At 42.6% G+C, this 6,000-nt stretch overlaps 1 protein-coding gene across 8 annotated transcripts in view; it reads left to right on the top strand.

Moving 5' to 3' along the window:
* The first annotated feature begins 1,419 nt into the window (after window positions 1-1,419).
* Window positions 1,420-6,000, top strand: part of LOC137423339 (uncharacterized) — a 250,533-nt gene continuing 245,952 nt past the window's right edge. For 4 of the 8 annotated variants that reach the window (XM_068110373.2, XM_068110371.2, XM_068110370.2 and 1 more), the window contains exon 1: window positions 1,420-1,868. The gene's annotated coding sequence lies outside the window, so the exon portion shown is untranslated. The remainder of the gene's footprint in view (window positions 1,869-6,000) is intronic. The other 4 variants (XM_068110375.2, XM_068110372.2, XM_068110374.2 and 1 more) reach the window with 2 other exon arrangements.

Genomic DNA, 6,000 nt, shown 5'->3' with positions numbered 1-6,000 from the left:
TAATAGTAATAGTAATATTAGTAGTAATTCACTAATAGTAATAGTAATATTCGTAGTAATTCACAAATAGTAAAACTAATAGTAATATTAATATTAGTAGTAATTCACTAATAGTAATAGTAATATTAATATTAGTAGTAATTCACTAATAGTAATATTAATATTAGTAGTAATTCACTAATAGTAATAGTAATATTAATATTAGTAGTAATTCACTAATAGTAATAGTAATATTAGTAGTAATTCACTAATAGTAATAGTAATATTAATATTAGAAGTAATTCACAAATAGTAATAGTAATAGTAATATTAGTAGTAATTCACTAATAGCCATAGTAATATTAATATTAGTAATAATTCACTAATAGTAATAGTAATATTAATATTAGTAGTAATTCACTAATAGTAAAACTAATAGTAATATTAATATTAGTAGTAATTCACTAATAGTAATAGTAATAATAATATTAAGATTAGTAGTAATTCACTAACAGTAATATTATTAGTAATATTAATATTAGTAGTAATTCACTAATAGTAATAGTAATAATAATATTAAGATTAGTAGTAATTCACTAACAGTGATATTATTAGTAATTCACTAATCGTAAAACTAATAAATATTAATATTATTAGTAATTCACTAATAGTAAAACTAATTGTAATATTAATATTAGTAGTAATTCACTAATAGTAATAGTACTAGTAATAATAATATTAATATTAGTAGTAATTCAGTAATAGTAATATTAATATTAGTAGTTATTCACTAATAGTAATAGTAATATGAGTGGTAATTCAATAATAGTAATAGTAATAGTAATATTAATATTAGTAGTAATTCACTAATAGTAATAGTAATATTAATATTAGTAGTAATTCACTAATAGTAATAGTAATATTAATATTAGTTGTTATTGACTAATAGTAATAGTAATATTAGTGGTAATTCAATAATAGTAATAGTCATAGTAATAGTAATAGTAATAGTAATATGTACGGTACCCAGACAGTTTGATCAAAAGCAAGGAGAGGGAGGGTGTGAAATTATTATTTTTTATTTCGAACTCCCTCTTGATGTATTCTTGTATGTGCAGCATATAAAAAGGCAAATTTTATTATTTTTTATTAACGTAATTTTGACAAGGTAATTAATATTTTATTAACGACCTCGCGCCGTGAGTGTATCGATAAGCCGGTATCTATACACCGCCTAATTATATTTTTCCCCATGAATTTTTTTTTTTTTTTTGCAATTCCACAAATATTGATATTCCCGTAAGCTAAGCAACGGATCTTATATTCTGGTATATATTATTCCTGTGGTTAAAAAGTACGGGGGCACTAGTAGGCAGTGGGGCTCACTGAGATTTTTCCGCAAGGGGGCGATCGTACCCATAATGTCCATCCTCCACTTGCACTCTTTTGAACGGAACGATCACGTCACGCATCTCGAACCATCGAGGACGAACGAGGAGAGTTCGCGTGAAGGACGAGTATAGACATGTTCTAACCCCGAATTAATACCTGAGTAATCTTTACGAGTGTGAGAGGGGAAACGTCATTCTTCGAAAAGAGAAGAGCGAAAAAATCCCGCGCTTATAGTTATAGCGGCCGCTCGTGCGCTCGGAGGGGAGGGGTGTGGACTGTGGAGCGTCGGGTCCGTTTTTCGAGGGGAGCGCGGGTGGGATTGGTGCTTCATCATCATCATCATCATCATCCCCACCACCGCCATCGCCACCACCACCATCACCACCGCCCGGTCGGGCCACGCACGCTACGTGGATCATATTGCGGGAACAACAGAAGTCGTCGGACGTTCCGCTGGTTTATCCACTTGACGTGATTCTCTCTTCGTTCTTCTGTCGGTGAGTCTTGAATACCTTTCGTGTCTCGTGATGTTTAAGGCTTTGTTGATGAACACTTGGACGACCGTGTGTGCAAATTTTGTGAGGGAGGGAATCCCATGTTGGAGGGAAGTGTTATTTATTTAATTTCCGTTTTATTCCGTTGAATGGGTTCGAGGGGAAGATGTCGCCGCGATGCGGTGAGATGTTTTATATTGGGACCCGGCGGCACTCCCAAGCCTCTTTGTGCATCATGTTGGCGCTCTCTGGACGAGGTCTGCGCTCGTCTCGCTCGGCGTTGGTGCAGTAACATGGCGATGCCCCCCCTCACCTCGATTCACGGAAGGTGTCGGATGGAGCCGTTCGGCCAGGCAGGGCCGGGAGGGGGTTATGTTATACAGACGGGGTCGTTTCGGTATGGGTCGCTGCGAGGGTCCGAGGGTCCGAGCCCCTCGATGCGGTCTCGCCGTACGTTTCCGGTGCCCGTGCAGGTGTTCCGGATTTAGATTTTCCCTTTGGCCGAATTATTTATCCGCTGACGGTGCTCTGTCCGAGCCTCGAGTGCGGCGTCTGGAGCACGTGGTGCTGCCGGTGGTGACGCACCGCCCGCGTTGTTGATTCCCAACTGGTCACGCGATCCTGCTCTCGCAGACAGCATGGTCCCTCCCGGTGGTGCTTCAGGCGGTTCACCTTTCCTAGCCAGTGTTCTGATGTTTCTTCCCACCCCGTTATGTTACCAACTCCCTTTCCCCTCGACGGTCATGCCCTTCCCGCTCTGATTCACACTGCAGATGTCGTTCCCTTATTGCAAGCGAAAGACCTCGGTCCGAGCCCCCGTGTTATTTATCGTACTTGGCCGTGATAAAACGTAGCTCCATGGTTTTATTCTCATATATGTATATTGTATACGTCATAGAATATGATCTCAGGTGGCCTGGCTTTCACTTTCACGGTGGTGAATTTTGCCGCATGATGAATCCAGCTGCAGGGTAGAAATTGCATGGTGGGTCTTTTTTCTGCTCCTTGTGTTGGGGGTCGTACATAAAATACGTAACTATTTTGGCACTTTGACACCCCGCTCTCCCCTTTCCCCCCCTCCCCACCCATGACACTCTCGGTGATGCTTCACATGACCCCCTAAAACACTGACTCCAAACAAAATACCCTCCTCACACCCCCCTCACACCCCCTTCAGAATAAGAATAGCCTTCCCTCTCACAGTGACACAACACATCTCCGAAACTAGAACAGCACTCAGAGCACATACCTCCGCCAGGATGAAAAGTTTACGTTTTATATCCCACTGATAGGGTGGATCTGGATCCGGACCTGAAACCAAAATCGAATCGGCTTGTTCTTGTCACTTGAACAACTCCTCCATTTAGTTTTGTCAGACTCTGTACACAACTTTTTGAAATATATTGCTATATATAGTTTTTGGCCCCTTCTCTCAACGGTGAAGGATCACTGAAATTAAACAACAAAGAGCAATCAGAGATTGCAGACCCTCACCAGGATGTGTTTTTGGTGGTTCTTAAAGCTTTTGTGTTAAAACAAATATGGTGGCTGAACCACGTGACCGATGACGCAGTGATTTTCTTTTCTCCACCAATTTATCCCTAGATGACGCTCAAGAAATGTAATCTTGGTCGGATGAAGTTTTGTGCTTGCCTAATTATGACGTCGTAATGGAGGCACCTCTGACGTCATCATTAACATATGTTATTCCCCATGGAGAGTTCTTTACAATGAGCCATGTCGCAAATTTTTCTTTGCAGCGCTTTCGGAGATATAGAGGTGCAAAGCATTTTGGTTTTTCCAAGATGGCGCCTGTACCACATGACCTATGACGTCATAATTATCATATAATTATACAGGAGGAGATGCACTTATGGTGAAAATTTCCTGTCAATCGGACCAACGTTGGCCGAGACTGGTGTTGGTCTGGTGGTGGTTGGCCTGGTGTTGGCTTAGTGGTTAGGGTGCCGGCTTGGGATCCTAGGATCCTGAGTTCGAATCCTGGTCGATCGCTGAATTAACACCAGGGGGGGTTGACTCAGCCTGTCATCCTTCCGAGGTCGGAAAATTGAGCACCAGCTTGCTGGGATGAATGATCCCGGTGTGTACCCCGGTTTAAAATAGGTACACCGTATCCCTGCTCATCGTAAGAGGTGACTAAGGTTGGCGTCAGGAAGGGCATCCGGCCATAAAAACTGCCTCAAAAAGGGAACCATGAGGTCATGGGGCCCGCAAGGCTAACCCCCGCTTTAGCAGGGAAAAATGGCCTCAAAACAATCATTCATTCATTCAATCGGACCAACGTTGGCTGAGAAATTCATGTTTATTCTGTGCGGACAAACAGACCATCAAACAAACAAGAAATATGTCGTGCATAGCACGATACTTGCAAAATCCCTAAAATAAGTTGTTGGCCTATGGAGACCTCAAAAATAGTTGGGCGTTGAATTCAGTGACCAGATATGCAAATCCTCTTCAAATTTCAAGTCAATCAGATGAAAATTGAGAATTTTAGAAATCTGGCCTATTTTGACCCAAAAACGATAAGGCTTATGTTGATCTCAAAAATAGTTGGGAGTTGAATTCAGTGACAACATATGTAAATCATCTTCAAATTTCAAGTTAATCAGATGAAAATTGAGGATTTCAGAAATTTGGCCTATGTTGACCTTTTGGCCTATGTTGACCTCAAAAATACTTAGTGGTTGAATTCAGTGACCAGATATGCAAGTCCTTTTCAAATTTCAAGTTAATCAGATAAAAATGGATGATTTTAGAAATTTGGCCCATGTTGACCTTTTGGCCTACGTTGACCTCAAAAATAGTTGGGCGTTGAATTTAATGACCAGATATGCAAATCCTCTTCAAATTTCAAGTTAATCGGATGAAAATTGAGGATTTCAGAAATTTGGCCTATAGTGTAGCAGCATAGCAAACCTGTTGTGCATTTTGTGATACAAGCACCAAATTTGGTACACTAGTAGACTATCATATTGTTACAGACGCGGTGGTGGATGTTAGTTTACCGAGCGGTTTGGTATGACCACGTCTGCACAAGTTACCCGATTATACTCGAACGTTGCCGAGTCGCGCTACGCTAGGTCAATGAAGGAAAAGGATACAACGGCTGGGGTTCAAATGACACGACACCAAGGGTTCAGTTCTCAAGACCTCCGGAGGAGGTTATATTATGGCGGAAGGTTAGATTACAACTACAAGAGGGACATCATAGAAAGACAGGCACTTAGACACACTCTTATATTAACCCCAACAGACGACAGATAAACGGGACAAAAGGCTGACTCACACGGGGATTGATGGCAAGGAAAGGCAGAATCGATGGCTCCAGGTGCACCTGGGCTCAGGGCAGAATCGACCCGGTTCGGTCCGGTCCAAAGATGCGGGGAGGTATCGTCGCGCTGGGGGTGGCGGTGGCTTCCTCTGCTCTCCGTAGTTCAGGCGCATCTTACGTCACATCCGGTCAGTCGCTGCGTATATCCGGCGGGGAGTGACACGTCCTCGGCTCGTTAGCTCCGCCCCAGATGGAATCGGTCCGCCCTTCTTATTGGGTGCGGGGGGGGGTTACCAGGCTCCGCCCTTGACGAGGAGCTGACAGCCAGCCCCTTCGTGGTAACCCCGTGGAGCGCATGGTCATGGCGGCTAACCGAGCCGGAGTGAGGACGCACACTGCCCGCACGCCGCGCCCCTCTGTTGTTGTAGTTGTTGTTGTAATTGTTGTTGTAGTTGTAGTTGTTGTTGTTGTTTGGGGAAGAAGACGGGAGGAGGCATGGGAAGGTCCTAAACTCACTACTGGTGCCATATAATCACATTCTGGTGTAACGAAGAGTCAGAATTAATGGAAACGAGTCCTTAACTGACATAGACTAAGAATAACTAGCAAGATGTCCGAAAGTTGTCTACGTGAGATGCGGTGGACCTGGGCACGACATTTAATGGGGGAAAAAGGGGAAGGTCGGTTCTACAGAGTGTTGTTTACAGACAATGGGACTAGGGGATTGGGGATAGTTGGGGAGTATTGGGGAAATAAGGGAATATTTACAAGCGGATATGGAGGCCAAATTCCATATTCGCAACATTGCACCCTTCTCTACCCTCGGGGCGTCCCGACCCGATA

This window comes from Myxine glutinosa, chromosome 3 (assembly GCF_964187855.1).
Source record: "Myxine glutinosa chromosome 3, kmMyxGlut1.1, whole genome shotgun sequence".
NCBI lineage: Eukaryota > Metazoa > Chordata > Myxini > Myxiniformes > Myxinidae > Myxine > Myxine glutinosa.
Note: the sequence above shows the minus strand (reverse complement) of the source record. Positions and strands in the feature narration are given on the sequence as shown.